This window comes from Pinus tabuliformis, chromosome 4_2 (assembly GCF_031772625.1).
Source record: "Pinus tabuliformis cultivar Carrire ecotype Pingquan chromosome 4_2, CPIR1, whole genome shotgun sequence".
Taxonomy (NCBI): Eukaryota; Viridiplantae; Streptophyta; class Pinopsida; order Pinales; family Pinaceae; genus Pinus; species Pinus tabuliformis.
The window spans coordinates 12587338-12606863 of NC_142304.1; positions in this window are offsets into that span (position 1 = coordinate 12587338).

The following is a 19526-nucleotide window of genomic DNA, read 5'->3' on the forward strand; positions in this document are numbered from 1 at the left end:
GATTTGTGGCATAAGTGCTTTCATCACATGCACGAGAAGGGCTTAAAATTCCTTGTTGGTAAAAATTTATTGCCATGTTTGAAATCCTACAATCTTGATCTTTGTGAGCATTGTATCTATGGTATACAAAGAAGGGTTTTATTCCTTAGAGGTGGCCATGACAGAAAGAAAAATGTGTTAGAATTGGTACACTCATATGTGTTTTGACCTGTTAACATCAAATAATTAGGAGGAGATCATATTTTGCAACATTTATAGATGATGCATCTAAGAAGGTTTGGGCCTATCTTATGAAAAGTAAAAGTGAAGTGTTTGGAATATTTCAAAAATTCCACGTTGTTGTTGAAAGAGAGTCTAACAAATTGCTCAAGTGTTTGAGAACATACAATGGTGGAGAATATTGCTCAAATGCATTCAAGGAATATTATAACAAGTTTGGCATAAAACATGAGAAGATTGTGCATGGAACTCCTCAACAGAATGGTGTCACAGAAAGGATGAATCACACCATTATGGAAAAGGTGAGAAGTATGTTGTCCAATTCTGGTTTGGAGAAGAATTTTTGGGTTGAAGCAGTCATGACCACTTGCTACCTCATAAATAGATCTCCAACTACAGCCTTGGATGGCGGTATCCATGAAGAAGTTTGGACTGGTAAGAAGTTGAATTAGTCTCTCTTGAAAATCTTTGGATGTGAAGCATTTGTACATATTCCCAAAGAAAATAGAACTAAGCTAGATGATAAATCTATGAAATGCTTTTTTTTGGGATATGTAGATGAAGAATTTGGTTATCGTCTATGGGATCCAGTAAAACATAAAATTATTAGCAGTAGGGATGTTATATTTAATGAGTCAAAAATGTTCAAGAGAATTATAGGTGAGCTGGAGGTCAAGAAGGTTATTGACAGGTTTGAAGGGCAGTAGGAAACATCCCACCAATGCAAGAAAATGAACAACAAATTAAGGAGCATGAAGAACAAGAAGTGGAAATTATGAACAACAGGAAGAAAGAATCTTCCAGGAACCTTTAAATGAGATTCAACTTGATAATGCACCACCATAGTTCATAGTTGGTTCACACATCTTCTAGGCCTCATAAGCCTTCACAAAGGTATCCTGCTTCAAACTATATTTTGTTGACTGATGAAGGTGAGCCTAATTGTTTTCAAGAAGCTTGTAAATTTGAGCACAGTAAAGAACGGAAGAAAGCAATGGAAGAAGAAATTAACTCTTTGCTGGAAAATAAAACTTGGGAATTGGTAAACCTCCCGAAAGGTAGAAAGGCTCTACAAAACAAATGGGTTTACAAGATTAACCATGAAGGTGACGAAAAGAAGGAGAGGTATAAAGCAAGGTTGGTGGTGAAAGGATTTAAGAAGGTATTGACTTCACTGAAAGTTTCTCACCTGTTGTTAAAATTTCATCCATTAGAGTCATTCTTGGTCTTATTACTGCTTTAGACTTAGAATGTGAACAATTAGATGTAAAAACTGCGTTCATTCATGGTGAATTTGAGGATGAAATTTATATGGAGCAGCCAAAAGGCTTCATAGAAAAAGGCAAAGAAGACCTTGTTTGTAGGTTTAAGAAGAGTCTCTATGGGTTGAAACATGCACCTCGACAATGGTACAAGATATTTGATTCATTCATGTTGGAACATGGTTTTCACAGGTTGGGAGCTGACCATTGTGTCTATATCAAGAGGCATAATCAAGGAAAGTATATCATATTATTGTTATATGTGGATGACATGTTGATTGTTGGGCATGATAAGAAAAAGATCAATAGGTTGAAGAAATATTTCGATAGCAAATTTGCAATGAAGGATTTGGGACCAACACAACATATATTGGGCATGCAGATTATGCGTGACAAGAAAAACAAAAGGTTTCGGCTGTCACAAGAAACATATATCAAGAAGGTGCTTGACAGGTTTAATATGAAGGATGCCAAGCCAGATGGTACACCCCTTGCAGCCCACTTCAAGATGAGTACTGAATTATGTCCTATTGATGATAAGGAGAAGGAAGAGATGAGCATGATTCCTTATGCTTCAGCAGTTGGCAGCTTGATGTATGCCATGGTATGCACACAACCAGACATTGCATATTCAGTGGGAGTAGTGAGCAGGTTCGTTGCCAATCCAGGCAAACAACATTGGCAAGTAGTAAAATGGATTTTGAGGTATCTCAAGGGTACTGGTCATTATTGTTTATGTTTTGGTCATAATTAAACTATGCTTGAAGGATTTACAGATGCAGATATGGCTGGAGATATGGATACCAGAAATTCCACTATAGGTTATTTGTATACATTTGCAGGTGCATCAGTATCTTGGGTGTTAAGGCTACAAAGAATAGTAACTCTCTCTACAACAGAAGTAGAGTACATAGCTGCAACAAAATCTTGTAAAGAGATGTTGTGGATGCAACGATTCCTAGGAGAGATAGAAATAAAGTAGGACAAGTATGTGCTATATTGTGATAGTCAGAGTGCCATTCACTTGGTGAAAAACCCAACATTTCACTCAAAAACCAAGAACATTGACTTAAGCTACCATTGGATCTGGGATGTGTTGGAGGAACAACAATTGTCCTTGGAAAAGATCCATACATATAGGAACTCCGCTGATATGCTCACTAAGATTCTACCAAGAAATAAACATGAATTATGTAGATGCATGCTAGGACTCGTTGTGACTTGATTCATGATTCTTATTTGGCTTGAAGTGAGAGAATGTTAAGTGTGGAGCTGAATCGGTGCACAATGTGTTAATGCCGGCACCAACTCCCTAACAGTTTGTCATCCAAGCCATCTTCGCCACACTCACACTGAACCTACCACACCGCCATTTGTTTCTAGATATTCATCTAAAACACATTCACGATTCTAGATCCTCCTTCATTCTGTATAAATTTGTAGTTTCTGTAGCCAAGGAGTGCAAGCAAAGCTAAGGGCCGAGGCCTCCCTCTGTGTGTAATGTGAAGTGATTTCTTTCTCCATTTCATATATATGTGTTATGCTTCTATTCTCCATTTGTCTATCTAATAATTATTCTCTGATTTGTCTATGTGTTAATTATTCTTTGCTATTGCGGCGTGACTATGCTCTGTGCTCTGAACTAACACGTGAGATTTCATTTCTAAAATAAACATCCAATTTGCTATATTATTGTTATATTTTTTAAAAGAGATATTTTCTTGTTTTTAGGTTATGTTATGTGAGTCTGCAGATGATTGGCATGTGTAATTTTTGGTTTGTATAGTAGTGATTTAGACATAGCTAAATTTTTAAAATGATTTGGTGATACACTCAGTGGCTTCTGCTACACCAGCCTTTATCATGGTTTTAGAGTAATCACATTTACTCTGGAAAGTACCTTAAAAAAACAAGCCATGAGATTTTAAATAAGTATAAAGTTTTCATTTTAAAAATATATTAATTCCAATTTATATATTTATGTTTAAAAACATTTTTTTATTAAAAAAATATTTAATTATATATATATATATATATATATATATATATATTTCTTAGCTTTTTAATATATTGAAAGTGGGAAAAAAACAAATCTCACTAAAGGGAATTTATATGTATATTTTAAATTACATAAAGGGAATTTATTTCTTCACACTGTATATTTGAAATTAAAATAAATCTCAATTAATTTATAATCTATAATTTTAAATTAAAAATAAAAATTAACATATAATTATAGGAATAACACAACTTATAATTAAAATAAATGATTATAATTAAACTTAAATAGACATTTATTTAAAAAATAAATACAATTAATGTATCTTAAAAAATAATTTTCAAAATTCAAAACATCATATATTATCTTATCTAGTCCTACGTATTTAATATAAAATTATATTTAAAATAAACAGAAATCATTAGTAAAAATGATCTTATTTTATAATAAAAGTAACTCGTATAAAAAATTATATACAATGTCACTTAAATTACCCAATTCTCCCCCAATTGTAAAAATGGGAACCAATGAACCTCCAATGGACGATATCCATGACCTTCGAGAATTTCTCTCCGTCTGAAGAGACTTCATAGAACTTGGACAAAAAATCTAGAATTCAAAAATGAGCGGTGATCGTTAGGCTTTAGAATTCAAAAGTCAGTGATAACATGCAGGTCCACTTCGGCCGCTCCTTCTGCAACTTAACCCTTTCAAAGTCATGTTAATTGATGGCCCCACCAACCCTAAGGTTTCTAAAGTCTTCGATATGGAAAAGGAGTTGAAGATTATGCAAGTATAATCGCCCATGTTGACTTGACTTGGATTCCGATTATTTTGTCCGCCCTGTCCAGGCTTGAAAATATAATCCTGATCCGGTGGAAAGGAGTTCGATGTAATTAGTTGTTTAGCAGTCTGTGAATATTATTATCATGAGTTCTCAGCGAACAACCACAAGAGCGCCTAGGAAGAAGCTTTTGGAACGTAGGCCGCCTCCTCTAAAGATCTGCAGAGAATCTCACAAGATTAGGAAGCCGGATGCTACGATTCCATCTGTCCCGTCGATGCCGATCTTGAACAAAACAGAGCCTATGATAATCCACTTGAAGTCTCCTAAGATCATCCACGCAGAAGTGCGGGATTTCCTGCGTCTGGTGCAACGCCTGACCGGGAGCTCTTGTACTGCCAAAAATGAAAACCGGACAGGCGATCATGACTCCACGATAACAAGACAAGCCCCTGATGTCACAGCGTTGTCTCAGTCCGCTAAATCTGTGGATCGAAATATGGGATCGTCTCGTATTGATGATGCACCTAGTGATTCGAATACCACTTCATTGGAAAATGAGGGGAATCACGAAAATGAGAGCAGGGCTTCGAGGCATGGATCTCCAGACGGTACACATCATGCAGTAACTTCTATAGGAGATTCCATTCTACTCCCACCGTTCTCTCCTTTGTACCCCAATTTCATATTCTCTCCGTTCCCTCCTCTGTGCCTTTCGCCCCCTGCTGCTTTCAAAGATCTTCCCCTCTTCAGCCCTGATTCTAACAACTTCTTTTGTAGATCATGTGAAGCATTTTTCACTCCTCAGAGATCGCCCTTAAACACCACGACGATGTTACCCCAGTCACCGTATCCGACTACTTTAGATTTGCGCACTTTTCCTCCACAGTAGTCAGGGTTATTAGGATATTCTCTCTTACTCTTCCAGAGTTGTAAGGGTTATTAGGACATCAGTGCTATTCTCTCTTTCTCGTTCTCAAGCTTATCATGTAGCGTCCTTTACAAGAGAAACTGATGTGGGATTCTGTTTAATTTGCTTGTGGGTTATTAGGACATCAGTGATATTCTCTGTTACTCGTTCTGAAATTTATCATGTAGCGTCCTTTACAAGAGAAGCTGCTGTGGGATTCTGTTTAATTTGCTTGTCATGTTTAGCGGTGTTGTGGACAGACGATCGCTTGAGGTTTTACGCAAGTTGCACACTTTACAGTTTAGTGAATCGGTTGTATAGAATTACCTGTGCTGTGAAGCGACAATCGCTCAAGCTTTTAGGTAAGTTGCAGTCAGTTAAGTTCAGTACAATGAAATTTGACTTTTTAACATATCAAAAATTAATTCTCTTTTATAAATTATAAAATTGTCTCTTCTTCTTAAGTTATAAGATTTAGAAATTACATATTTTTTCAAATATTTTTCGATTTAAGACTCATTTACTAAAGTTAGGGGTCTGATTCTGGAATTCCAACATCAAAGTAAGGATTTAAAGACAAGTAACTAAATTTAGGCTGTTTAAGTGATTAATATCGGTTTCATATGTTATTAAATTATTGTGAATATTATCAGGGTTAGGTTCAGTTTTTAAAGTTTATAATCCTTTATTTATTAAGAGTAAGTTAAGAAATTTCATTCCTCATGGTAAGTTATATGTGTCATTAGTTGTTGTTATTTGTTAGTGACTCAGTACTTTAGAAGTAGTTTATTTACAAAGCAAAGTTCATCATCGAAAGTAGTTTATTTACAAATCAAAGTTTATCATCGAAAAAAATTGTCTAAAATAACTCTGCCAGGAACAATAAATTTAAAATGACTGGGTTTGATAAGATTTATTAGAATGTCACCGTTTATAAATGCTATCTATATTATATTTACTATTTTTAATAGTATTTTATGTGAAAACTAAAATTACTGGTAAGTAGTTAATCATACGAAAATTAAGTAGAATTGGAAACATATATTTTATTTGGTAATCTGCATTTATGAAGTAACAAAATAAATAAAAATTTAAGACAGAAACAGAAAATTATAATGAAATTGAACTTCAATTAATAAATGGAAATGTTGAAACTGGTTACATGCAAAAAGAGAGAAAACTAGCTCGAATGATGGTAGTTTATCTCTGAGAAGAGTTGTGATGGCTACGTGCCTTCTGAACTGTGTTATAATGAGGCTTTGGGGTACTTTTATCATGAAAAAACAATGAGAAACACTAAACATCCAAAACCCTAACCCTAAGACATGAAGGGCCAAAGGCTTTTTGGGCCCCAGTGGGGTAGGTGGGAACATCAACTTCGCAAGGTCATAACTTTGGCATACACTCTTTCTTGGTTGCACACGATAACTCGCTAGAAAGTTAGATCTAGGGATAAGTAATTTTGATTGAAAATTAATCATGTTTGGCCATTTCCCCAAAAATCCCCATTTAGGCCCTCAAAACGGCTCTGGAAGTTCAAGAACTAAAAAGTACCTAAACTAGAAAGTTGTTAGAATATTAAATGATGCTAAAAAATAGGAAACTGATAGAAACCTATGTTGTGAGCTATGTGGAATAGGTGAGTGGCCATCAATATCCACTTGGATCAGTTACCCCCCCCAACCCCCTTCTAGAAGCAATGGTCCTCATTGCATTAAGTGCCTCCATGAGATGGAGAAACTTTTGTTAAAATTGCTTCTTGGTGAGCCACTTGCTTTGGTGTAGGAGCTACTCTCATTTGACAACCCAATAGAAATGGATCCCTTGTTGATGAGAGTTCTTAATCTATGTGTCCATCATCTGATCAGTTGTGACCTATTGAATGAAATCTTAGTTGAGTTTTGTTGTTGTCAATTGCTTGGCAATGCCTGATGTGTCCAACAATGGTGGAAAATATGGCCGAAGATGATCTAGATTGAATAATGGGTGTAGGAAAAGGAATGGGGGAATTCTTATCTTGAAATCATTGGCACCCACAACCTTCGTGATGGTGTACAGTCCATATTGAAGTGGTTGAAGCTTGAGATTGGCTCTTGCAAGGAATTCCATCTAAAAATGCAAGAAAACCTTATCACCTACTTGAAATTTCTGTGGCACCTGGTGCTGATCATGACATTCCTTGTACTTAGTATTGTCTTTGTGCTTGATATCATGAACCTGGTTGTGGTTGTGTTGAATTCATTCAATAAAATTGGTGGCCTTGTCAGTTTCAAATTGGACGTGTGGAAATTATCCCTGGGTAATCAAAAGGGGAAGTATGAGATCAATGGCACACAATTATTGAAATCCCAGGTCCACCTGAAAGGGGTTGTGGCTAGTTGAGTTATGGATAGCTCTATTATAGTTGTGTTGGACATAGGGAAGACTTTAGTCCCATGTTCATGAATTCTTGGATTTGTAGATCTGCACTATGTGCACAATCATCCTATTGACGACCTCTATCTAGCCATTTGTCTTGGGGTGGAAGGAAGTCCACTTGGTGAGGTTGGTGTCTAATAATGACTAGAGACTCAACAAAAACAATCTTAAGAATATTTCATCTTGATCTGATATAATGTTTAGTGGAATTCCAAAATGTATCAACACCCATTCGAAGAAGAGCTTAGCAGTGGCTTCTACTGTGATACTCTTCTTGAAGTAAGCCGGAACGAAAATCTTAGAAAATATATCAATGACCACAAATACATAGTCAATGCCATTCTTGATAGAAGGAAAACCAAACATATAATCCATAGATATGGATTCAAATTGTTGGTTAGGAGTAGGAAACGAGGTTTATAAGCCATTTTTCTTAATGGGTACTTCAGTGATGGTGCAACTAGTGCAAAATATGATATATTTTCCAACATCCTAGTGGAGTTTTTTCCAATGAAAATACTTCTATAGTACTACCATTATATTCTTCACACCAAAGCTTCATCTGACCTGGTTTTAAGGCACCTGCAGAATCAGCTTGGCACGTTTGCTCGAAAGAACACAAAGATGTCTGAGATAGCACAATAGTTCATCCTAAAGGTGGAAGTATAGACTGGATTTCCAGTCACCAACCTCTTGTAGGTGGCAGTGAATTAGTGAATTACAAGTCAATGTTGTATAGTCATGGACATGTAGCAGTCTTATTCCCATAATAGTTGAGAGTTTTTCTTAGTCCCGCAATCAAGCGCTTGTTGAGGGACTCTATGATGTGATTGGTGCTACCTTTATTATATTTAACATTAAATTCGAATTGTTGCAAATAGGTGGATCATTTCTAATGGCGATCATTATGAAACTTCCCCTATGACTACATAAATTAAGGATGATGGTGATCCGTATAGATGATCATTGCCTTCCCGAGAGTATAATGTTTCCGCTATCGGCAAGCCTGCATGATAGAATACAACTCCTTATCATAGGTGGGGTACATTTAGATTGTATTGGAGACTGTCTCAGTACGATAGGCCTCTAGATGCCCTTGCTGAGTGAGGAATGCACTAATAGCGTAGTCATAGGCATTTGTCTCAATCTCAAATTGATATTGTAGGTCAGGCAAGGTGAGGAATAATGCATAGCAAAGGTAGGGTTTCAAATTAATGAATGTTTTCTATTGTGACTAAGGGAAAAAAATATTTTCTTTTTCTCCAACCTTGGTAACTTGACTTAAATAGCAATTGATACGAGAGAACCCCAACACGAATATTCAATAAAAATTAGCAAGGCCCAAGAAGATACGAAGTTTTGTTCGAGTAGTCAGGGTTGACCAATCTTAAATGACTTGGATCTGAGTTGGATCAACATGCACACCTTTATCATCAATTATCTAGCTTAGATATTAGACATGGTCCATTCCAAAGTAGAATTTATCCAGGTTGACATATAGATTTTGTTGTCATAGGTTTTGAAGGACCTGCAAAATATGTTGCAGGTGCTCTCCCAAACTCTTACTGAAGATGATAATATCATCCAGATATAAAACTATGAACTAGTTGTTGGAAGGCCACAAAATTTCACCCATTACCAACATAAAAGTTGCAGGGGAATATGTCAAACTGAAGGGTATGACCAACCACTTAAGGAGACCCTCGTTCGACTTGAAGGTGATCTTCCTTACATCTATGGGTTCTATTGTAAGTTGGTGATAACAAGAATTGAAGTCAATCTTGTTGACGTACTTGACCCCCTTGAGCTAGTCAAGGTGATCAATCTATGAAATGAGATATTTGTTCCTAAATTTGATTTTGTTCAGTGCCCGATAATCAATGCAGTCTCCATGTCCCAAATTTCTTTTGTATGAGTAGAATTGGCCGCCCACGGGGTGAGGAACTTGGTCAAATGTGCAATTTTTGTAGAAACTCCTTGATCTAACACTCATTTTTCTCATTTAATAGAAGAGACTAATGGTAGATTATCCCATTAGGTAGAGGTGCTCAGGGATCATATCAATTAAATTCTTGACTTGACAGTGAAAAATTAGCCTTGTGTGTGAGGAGAATATGTCGGTGCACTCTTCCATGACAAAATCCACTTACTTCTACTACACAGATGAGCCCTTTTTGGATGTCATGGATGTGGCCATGATATTCCCCTTACATTGAGAGAAAATCATGGAGAAAAAAATTTCCTAGTTTGGGAGATGATCTTATTGCATTGCTCAGTAGAAATCAAAGATAATGAATAGGAGGTGCAACCTTCAGCATACAATATAGTTTCCTACCCAAAGTAATAAAAACAATATGAGGTTTGGACTCATACACAACATGATTCCTCCACAAGTATGGTTGGACTAATAAAATATCACAAACTTGAAAGGGAGCAAGATCACACAATACCTCGTCCATGAAAGGTTTAACACTATAGAGTTGGTGGTGTTGCTAACTGACGCAGAGATCTTTCCCTTGGTGGAACCACCCAATGGTGTATAGTTGTGGGTTTCGTGTTGCCAATAAGCCCAACCACTTAATGACATCTACTGAGATTATGTTCTTTTGACTCCCACTATCAATAATGAACTGCAACGGGGAACACTTCACCCACATTTATGAGTGGAAGAGACACTCAGAGTCCTTTGGATATTCAGGATCCCTTTTCTTGACCTTAGTGGTGGCAATGTTTGCAATGTGTTCTGTATCAATTATTTGTTTCCCCTTGTTGTGTTCAAGCTTAGAGTCATAAAATATGTTTAACTCTAAAGCTTTCATCTTGACCACTAAGGACAACTTTGCATGACATTCATGATTCATTGATGTGAGTATGGATCTTGTGGAACTCACACCACCTTCTTGTGTATTTATCTTCCTTTCCATTACTATTACTTTCTTGTAGCTTTGATGAGTTATCTTGGGGTGTTCCACCATGGATTTTAACTTTGATCTACGGTTTTGGGTTCCTTGCCCCTATCTCCGATTCACAGATCCAATATATCGCTTCTTGGATTTAAATGTTTGCTCGATCTTGACAACATATTATTATGTTTCACCAAAAAGGGAATGTCTAACAATTTTTTTTTTCCTGGATGTATTTGTGTAAATATTCACAACGCCAATGTGCCAAATATTGCTCAGAGTTATTGATACCAAATTTCATGTGTAGGGTATGAAAGATATTCATGAACTCTTGCACTTCTTGGTCCCTTTCCTATCATACCATGGTCCATTTTATGTACTTTTATTCATAGCTTCCAACAAGGTAATACTCTTCCATAACAACATCTCAGAATGAGTCCCAAGAGGGTGAAACTTAAAATAGTGGAGATTCCTCCCCAACACTTTTCTCACAGTATGTTTCCCACCAGTCCTTGACATGGGAGCTGGCGTTAAAGAGTGCAAAGGTAATATTTTATCTATTGAAAAAATTATGGACCAAAAGATATCCTTCTAGCATATTTAACCATTTATCTAGAGCATTCACATCTACATGGCCTTTAAATATAATAATATCAAAATTAACTTGCACCTTAAAGGGGGTAGCACCTTTGAAGTCAATGATGGATGAATATGTGTTTATTGGTATTACCGAAAGGATCTGGGAAAAATTATTTGTCATCTCGTTCCTTTGTTTCTCAAGGGATTCTTTCAGCTAAAATTTGATAGGATCTCTTGCTTCCCCAACTTTCATTTCTTCCACCATGGAAAGTCGTTGGCATTGGTGAGGTTGGTCTTTCAAGGACTCAAGAAAATTATTTCCCAACTCCTTATACCATGACCTCGTTGGGGACATGCATAGAGAAAAAGAGAAAGATAAGACTACTCTCATACAACTTATCCACATTTATGAAGGAACGAAATGAAATATAAATTTGAAATAGAAACACAAAGATATAATGAATCTAAACTTCAATTAATAAATAAAATTATTGAAACTATTTACATGTATAAATAAAGAAAACTTGATCGATTTGTGGTAGCTTATCTCTCAAAAGAGTTGTGATCATTACACTCATTGTGAACTTTGTTATAATAAAGATTTGATGCCCTTTTATAATGAAAAAATAATGAGAAACCCTAAACGTCCAAAACCCTAACCCTAATGGATGAAACAACAAAGGCTTATGGGCCCTAGTTGGGTAAGTTGGAAGGTCAACTTCCTGGGGTTGTAACTTTGGAATGCAATCTATGTTTTGCATGCACGATAGCCCATGAGGAAGGCCTATGTGTGGAAAATAATCTTCCATTGCAAAAAATCCATGTTTGCTCATTTTCACAAAAAAATATTGCTTAGGTTTGTTGTGCTATTCAACAACCCCCCACTTTTTTATTTTATAAATTTCTTATGAAATTTATTTTATTTAAATGGGTACCCTTAATAAATTTAAAAAAAAAAACATAAAAAAAAAATATCTTTTTTTTGTTTTATACCCCCTTTTTAGACCAAAAAAACATGAAAAATAATCATCCCCGAAGCCAAAACCCAACATCCGCAATCAGAAGTTAAATTTTAAGGTCAAAGCGCAAAAATACAAAGGAAATGGGTCATAGTCCTAAATATTTTTAACAAAGGAACGATGTGCAAAACAAATAAATCCAAGACTGTCGGGACCCACAATGTCACATTACTATATCACATTGCAAATCACAAAGTTCTATAAGATTTCCCCTCTAACGCTGAATTACAAAATGTGATTAGGCTTGGACCCGACGAGATTATATATTTGAGTCCATAAATTCCCCATGTCTGTGCAATCGCAAGTTTCAAGGGTCTGCCTCCTGCCTTGTACTAGTTGTGATTGCGATTTGCGATGTAACCTGGACCCAACGGGATTATTAAATCAATTACATAATCCATCCCATGTCCATCGCATCGCAAGTTTCATAACATTCGCCATACCATAACCCTTTGCTAAAAGCGATTTGCGATTTGCAATAAGAGCCACCTCTGCCACGTCATCCCTAATGTCATACTCCACCTCACCCCACATATCGCAATCGAAAAAAATCAAAAGGCCCATTTCATAGCGCTACATAGAAAATTGCGATTTGTCGCATCACGCCATCATCACATCACCACTCAGGATTTACGATTGTGATTTGATTGTGATTGCGATTATTATGCTTCTATATATTGCTGGAATTGTGATTTGATTAAAGCAGTCACAAGCCTTACGCCACTTTCGACTTCACTCCCATTCCTTTGTCTCCACTACAATAGAAGATTGCGATATAACTCCACCATATCTCTCTTCCATCTACTCTGCCACAATTACGATATTTCAAATAAAATTAAAGGTTTACTCCTGTTCCTCCTCCTTGGTGTTTACACTTGCGATTGTTATGCTCCAAGTTTTAAGCCTGATTTTCTGCAAATGTAATTTGTTTCAAATGAAACTCGCTTATCAGTCTCATTTATTTTTATCTTATCAGTTCCTACTTTCCACATTTAGATTCATGGCAGAGAAGGAAAACTATGATGATAAGTGGCAGTTCAGTTTAGATAAACCGACAAACACCCAGAGAATACGATCAAGCAATAAGGCTTATTTGAGCTAATAGAAATATCAAGAGATTATGATGAAAATTATGTTTTTCAGATACTTGATTAAAAGGTATTGTTCAACTGCCTTAATGCTTGAAGCAAACGAAGTTGTTTTCAATAGCGGCTATTTAAAGAAGTTGTTGGCATTATACCAAAGGTCCAGAATTCAAAAGAGGAAGCCTCACAGGCTTGCACTATTGTACCTCTTATTCTTTTTAATAGAATGATAGGTCCCGAATCACGACAAAGAAGCTTGTAATACTATAACTATGGATTTATATATGTTGGTGGAGAAGCTCTTGTTTATCATGCAAAACTATTGAAAGGAGGAGAGATTTTATGAAAACAGAGATTGATTACTGACTTCAAAGGATTGTGCACTATTGTCATTTTGTGAGAATCTATAATTTGATTTCATTTATTAATAAAGGATCATTTCATTTAATGATTGTTAAAACTATTGTTTATAGGATTTAACTGAAAGAAATTCTTAGATTAGTATTTCAATTTATATTTTGAATGTATGAGTTAATAATGGGATTCATGCACTATTGTTGAATATTGAGTGTTAATTCATTTAAAAATCTTCTCAAACTATTCTACAGGCTTAATTTTAGATATAATATGAGAGCTGAAATTTGCATAGGAATAGCTAGTTATAATCTTAGATTAGCAAGCTATCTTCCAAATTTGGATAATAATTGTTTGCTTGCATACATGATGTCTTATTTGAACTAATTCAGTAATTCATCATGAATCTTTGTAGTTCTTAAGCACATGATAAATAAGGAATTGGATATGTTTTCAATAGGCACTTATGTAACTATTTACTAAGTGTTCAATTGTTAGTATTTATGCTAATGAGGAATCAGATCTTGTGAGATATCTCCTCAATCTAATTCCTCCATCTTAATTCTATTTCTTTAAAGCTTCTTTTCCCATTAAGTTAAGTTGGCTCTTGATTGAGAGAAAGGCTACCCTTTCCTTCAATTGGGATAGGTTAGATTAATTGCAGTGTAGACTTAGTCTTGCATGTTTTATCATAGATCTTACATTTTATAATTAGTTTGCATTTGGATTAATTCTAGATTCCTAGAAGTCCTCTTTTGAGGCAAAACTTTAGATTGGTTTGGTTGTTTCACAAAATCAACTTAAGGATCATTATTCTTTCCTAACCAGCTCAAAGAATTGATCTGATGGCCCTAGCTATTAGTAATTGAAGACATATTTAAAGATGATAGCGGTTGGGAGAAGGTAACTGGACCTAGTTAAACCTGTCGGAGCCACTATTCCAAACGGAAAAGGAACTACCTTAAGACCTAGACAGGGTGATTTTCACCAATGTTGTTGCAATGATTTGCGAGGCCTCAATAGGGTCTCAAAATGACTTCAAAATTTTCTGTCCTAAAAATTTCTAAAGCTAGAAAACTACCAAAATAGGAAACTTTGCTTAAAAATAGGAAAGTAAAAGGAAAATGTGTGATGATCCAAGTGGAATAAGTGGGTGGAAACCAATATCCACCTATATCAATTGGCTCTAGAGTTACAGAGTTGTAGAAACTAGGTCTAGTGTCTACAACAACTACCCCGTTGATATGTGTCGCTTGGGAATCCTTGATACTGTGTCACTTGAGAATTCATTTTCTTTAACTAGTCCACTATATCATCAAATAAAGTATATTTTATTTGGCATCATTCATTTCTAGTAGGATCCTACAAAGGAGAGCCTCAAGTTAGATTCCACCTAGCCCAACTTCCCCCTAAATTGTGGTGCAATTTTCTCTAGGTGGGTGTGGTCTAGGGTTTCCACATGCATGAACCCCCACCACCAACAACCCAATGAGTCACAACCAACACCCCCTCAAGCTCTTTGACAAAAATTGACCACCAATCCACGAAAATGCAACAGGATGAAAGAACCATATATGATTGCAAAATGGATAGTAGTGTGCATAGAGGAGAGGTAGAGGAAAAATTGTGTAAACTAGAGCAAAGTGCATTCTTTAAAATTCCAAGGAAGAGAAGGAAACTTGCCAATGTTTTTTTTAACCATTAACAAGCCCATGGACAATTTGAAGGAAGAGATGGCAATTATAGAATCTCCACACCACAATGGTCTCCATAGTATCCTAATTATCATCCACAATAATGGGACTACATGACATTGTACCGAGAAGGAAAATCATTGTGATGGTAGATAGTTGCATTTCAAGTCATTCAAACCACCCCTTAAACCATAAAAACCCACCAGATACTATAAATTTTTATATTGCTTGATAAAAATCAAAATTGTTTTCGATTTATTAAAAATTTACCATATGTTTATATTTTGTTTAATAAAACTTAAAAATATTTTTGGTTGTTGAAAAAATTATCTTTCTTACATGTAGAAAAATTAAGATTTAAGATTAAAAGACTTTTTCTCAAAATAAAAGTCTTTTTTCTTCTTCTTTCTCGAAGTAGGTACATCTTATGTCATGGCCAACTTCAATGTTGGAATGATATGCCCACAAGTGGGATTGTATTGCCAGGATTGTGTGATGCTCGATCCATCTTGGATGCCCTTTGGATAGTTTAATTCCCGCAAATATGGCTCTTTTCCTTGGCCCCTCCCCATGAGATTTGAACCTATTATGCGGTGAGGACTAAACCCCACACAAAACAATTAGTCAACACCTTGTGAATAAAAATAAAAGTGTATTATATTATCATATTTTTGAACCATATAATATTTTTAATAATAATAAAAACTTATCTATATTCATAAATAATTATTAAAGAGAATATTATCAAAATTGATTTGGAATTAAATTATTATAAATTTGTACCTATTCATATAATATGATAATAACACACTAAAATGTAACAACGAATTCGTATTCAATTTTTTAAGTATGGTTAACTTACATTATTATGTCGATAGCACACGTTTAATTTAGAGTAAGTTGGTGTAATTCATCAACTTATATAACACTAGAATTTGCACCAAAAGGGCACAAAGACAGGTCGATAATACTATAAAATGGAAGATCCTACTATTAACAATACATCAAATTGGATCTTACTGGATAAAACATTTGAAGACTTCTCAAGACGTATTTGTTTTATTTGGTGGTGTTGATTGGGGAAAAGTTCCTGATCAACATTTGGGGAAATCCATGAAGTGAAGATTTGTAACTTAGATCTATATATTTTTAAGTCGTGGTTTTGACTAGTATAATGGGACTAGTTATATTGAACAAATTTATAATGGGCTACCTTTTGTTCTTTACTACATTACAAGCATGTTATGGGAAAAACACAACCCCCCCATTCTTCATTCAATTTTCACTATGGGGACCCTTTAAGTGGTCGGTTGGTGATATTATTATTTGATATTCATAATATTGATTGGTTCAATGAGTTCAATATGTTTCTATTTTTCTACCATAATTTTTTGTGGTTTCATTTGGACATTTAGTCTATGGCGCCTAATTGAAGATTGGACATTTTTCACTCCCTTGGCCTATTAAAATGTATAAATTGTACATTAATTTTGTTTCATAGATTTATTTATCTATAAAAATGTAAATTTCAATTGTAAATAATTTATTTTTATTTTAGACATAACCCCTGAGACCAAGAAACATTCATAGGTTTTAAGCATGTTGTAGGGAAAACCCAAGACCCCCCATTATTTCAAATATTTATTTCAAATAATGTGGACCCTTTCCTTAATTTTTTGGCTAAACCATCTTTTATGATTTTCATTTGATTAAGTATCCTATAATTTTGCCATTTTTCTGTTTTCATCAGATTTCTATTTTGACTGTTTCATTTAATTTGAATTTTAGCAATATTTCCATCAATACTTGTTTCATTTCAGTTGGTTATCCAATTTGGAAATGACACTGCTTTGAAGTTTGAACATATTGTCGCTTGGGTTAAAAAATGTACAAGGTGTATATAATTTTAATTTTTGTAAATAATTAATTTTCAATTGTAAATATTAATAATTTATGTTTTGTAAATATTTTTATTTGATACATAGCCCCCATGACAACGAAGTATTCGTAGGCTTTTAGCCTTAATCATTAATTAAACAATGTGACATGTATAATAAACCATGAATGAGAGCTTTTGGGCATTGGAACTTTGTCATCAGGAGAATCCTTTTGGAACTGTTTGATATCCAAATTTCGAGCCACATAAAGAGGCATATTAAATCATATAAACCAAAGTCCGATTCATATTATTAATGTGACTTTCGGCATATTTAGATAAACTGTTAAATCATTTAAAATTTACATAAACCAAAGTTTGATGAATAATATTAATGTGGCATAATAAAAGGATGATCTAAAGTCCCACGCTCATTTAATAAAGTGGTTGTGTTATTGTTTATAGGTGCCCGAATCAATGCCTTAATAATAATTATAAATTGTTCCTTTATGTTATAACATTAAACATATAAATATTTGAGTGCACAAAGCTTTGGGCACACTTCTCTGACACCTTGCCTTTCCACGTCACTACTTCGCTCCCTATTACTGTGTATCAACTTATATCGCAAATTTTATACAGTACACATCTAAGATTTGTTGATATCGGGATTTCTCTGATAACCCAATCTTCTATTATCCAATATTCATCTCCACATCCAGATCAGATATGAATATAAAAATGGTTTAATTGTAACATCAGCTTCGTCATTTATTGCAACATTTGAAGTGGTTACTCTTAAAGACGTAAAAAAATAGTGAGTTCTGATATCCTTTGGCCCCTTTTGTTTAGCCCCTTTTTGCATTTCTTGATCATAGGACTGAGGGTCGTGATTGAAGGCTTGGCCTTAAGAGGCAATGGGATTTTGTTCTTGCTTGAGGGCCATTTTCCCTTTGTAAAGAGCATTGCACCCCTTGTCCTTTAAGTTCTTCTAGTGACTGTGTGCTAGCCCAATATCGGAGCCACTTGTATCGGGGGTTTCCAATCGAGGAATGAAATAACATGGGAGTTGTGATATTTTAAATTCTCAGATATGAAACCTACGACATGAAATAATCATTCCACGTGGAATTTTCTGAGTGGTGACACGTGTCACCCTAATTTTTCCCTATAGGCTCCTCAAAACGAAAACGTTGTCCGCCACCTATCCTATCGTACTACCACATTATGTTGACATCAAATGCCACTATAGCTTTATTGGAACCAATCATATGATGCAATGTGTCTTTATTAGGGGCCATTATATGGTGCCATGTGTACTTTATCATAACCAATCAGATGTCACCATGTGTCCTACTTGAGGAGAGAGAAAAGGGTCCATCTGCCTTTGGTTTTGCAATGAAATCCTTTGTAAACCTTTATCGGTGTTCCCTGGTGGTTTTAAATCTGATCGAAACTTTTACAATAACACAACTTTAAAATGTTTGCACTTAAGAAGTTAAGATTCTCCAATCGCCAACCTTTCGATGTGCCGATGTTCCAACGTGCAATCTCCTCCAAGCTCTAATATTGTGATTGTCAATTTTCTATCTCCGATATATTGGACCTATGATATGCGATGCGCTGATATGCCATGCTTCTTTGATGTATGATTGCCGATATCCAATGTCCTTGGACCTCTAATATGTGATATCTAATATCGGACCTTCGTTATTCCTTCTTTCCTAACGCTTGAATCCTTGAAACTTCAGAAGACCATATATTTTGATCTAGGGGTCCACTTTTGGACATGTACATATCATTGGAAAGCTTGTTTAGGGCACATTCAAATGGATAGGTTCTAATGTAGGGTTTGAGTCCGTCTGTGCCTTGGAAGGTGACTAAACATTTCTCTTCTCTTTTGCATTTTAGACAGTTGAAAACAAATTTTGTAGTAAGTGACAACAATATACATCCTACAAGGAGAAGGCAGTGAAAAATATCCAATTTAATTAGGTGTTATTTGAAAACCAAACATCCAAATGAGATTAAACGAGTTATGATAGGAATATAAGAACATACCAAACTCATTGAAGCGATGCAAACTCTCAAAATGAAATAGTCATATGACCAACCATTCAACTAAAGCGTTCGCATAGTGAAAATTAAGTGAATAATAGGGGGTTGTGTTTTTACCACAACAATAGCGACACACTGGGAAAAAAGCTTTATCTATGGAAAAATGATGAAACACTAAGAAAAACGAATAAGGTTAAATCAATCAAAGTGCTAGGATTTTGATTTTCAATGAAATCCCAATAACAAATAACATAGTTTTATCATTTTGTATATCTCCAAAATTGATTATAAGAGTCATCTTTGACAACAAATATTTAATTGATAGCAGCTTAAACTTAAAAAATAAAATCTTATCATTGTGTTTAG